This window comes from Odocoileus virginianus, chromosome 27 (assembly GCF_023699985.2).
Source record: "Odocoileus virginianus isolate 20LAN1187 ecotype Illinois chromosome 27, Ovbor_1.2, whole genome shotgun sequence".
Classification (NCBI taxonomy): Eukaryota; Metazoa; Chordata; class Mammalia; order Artiodactyla; family Cervidae; genus Odocoileus; species Odocoileus virginianus.
Window position 1 is genome coordinate 4,815,295 of NC_069700.1, and position 1,671 is coordinate 4,816,965.

Sequence of the window (1,671 nt, forward strand, 5' to 3'; positions counted from 1 at the left end):
AAGGATTGTTGGAGTTTGAAATGCGAGAACCAAAACACCTGGAAGACAGCGGCAGAAGGGGGTGAGTTATGAACACTGAGGTTGTGTGGGGTTGTTGGTATCGGCCACGACAAAGTCACGGGCATGGACATGGTAGTGAGCGGCCGATGTGGGGTGGTCAGTAAGACCGCTGGAGGAGAAGCTGTGGAGCGGAGAGGTCAGGGCGTTGGAAAGATCACCTAAGTGGACATGGAACCCACCAAGAATTAGGACAGCCGTGGTGGGCAGAGGGGCCGTGTGCCTCTCCACAGAATGAGGGTGTGACCCCAGGCTCAGTAGGTGACCTTCAACAAAGAGGAATCGTGGGTGGAATCGTCTGATAGTGGCATGAGGTTCATGGCTGGATGTATGTGGGAGAAGAGAAGGAAAAACGGCATGGAAGTGGAAGTGAGGACCTGGAAGATTTCCTCCAGGCCTAAGCTCAGTGGCGCCAAAGAATAGGACAGGGAACAGCCATGAGAAGCTCAAGGAATGTGGGTTCCTCCTGGTGGGAGGGGAGCCAGGTCTCAGGTATAGAAAGAAGGTGAAGGGATTGATCCCCGATGAGCCTGAATGAAGGCAGCTCCCAGAATCCCAGCCCTCGAGATTGTTCAGCTGATTTAGCAGACACCATCATTTAACCAACATTGAGTGTAGTTTGTTTTTGTTTTTTTGGCAAGCTCATTTTTTGTGTTGCTAATAGATACAGAGGAGGCAAATCGCTGTTATCAGAGAATTAACGCAAAAGCAGGTGGTAACTGGGACGCTCTACAAAGGTGAGGTTTTATAATTAGTTGAGAGAGACACAGCCTTCTACCCCAGGCAAAACTGCCCCACTTGATGGCTTTCAATGATGGTACCAAAATTTCTTATTCCTGCAGGTCTCCTTTGTCAGCTAGTCTTTCTCTGTTTAATTGTCTTCATGGCGCTTGTCACCACCTAGCACATGTGTTATTTATTACCTTTTTTATTTCATGGTGACGACCGGACTTGGTTTTTGTTCATAGTTTTATCTCAGCTTAGCCTAGATGAGCATGTAGCTCAACAGATGCTGAATGAATGAATGAGTACATGTGAATGAATGAATGAGAAAATGCAAAGGGCTCTGTCCAATAACAGGTCACCAGACATGGTTTTAGAGTTGGGGAAAGAGCACAGGTTTTGGAGCAAAAATCCTAAAGGGGGACCTCCCTGGCAGTCCAGTGGTTAAGGCCTCACCTTCCAGTGCGGAGGGTGAGGGTTCGATCCCTGGTCTGGGAGCTAAGGTCTGACACGCCTTGCAGCCAAAAAACCGAAACAGAAGGCAGAAGCAATATTGTCACAAATTCAACAAAGAATTTTAAAGTGGTCCACATCAAAAAAAAATTTTTTTTTAAATCCTGAAGCCTCAGGAGCTTCAAGTTTCTTCATCTATATAATAGAGATGAAGAATTATTGTTATTAAAGAAAACAATAAAACCTCTCACAATTGTTTTGGAAATTAATGAGGCGTCAAATGTACGATAAATACATGAATAGATTTACCCAGCTCATAACGACCCTGTAATTGAGTTCAGTTGCCGGGGCCAGGGGTGGACACTTGATCCAAATGAGGGCAATCAGAAGCTCCCTCCTGGAAACTAGATGTCAGCATTATGATATTCTGGAGCTGCC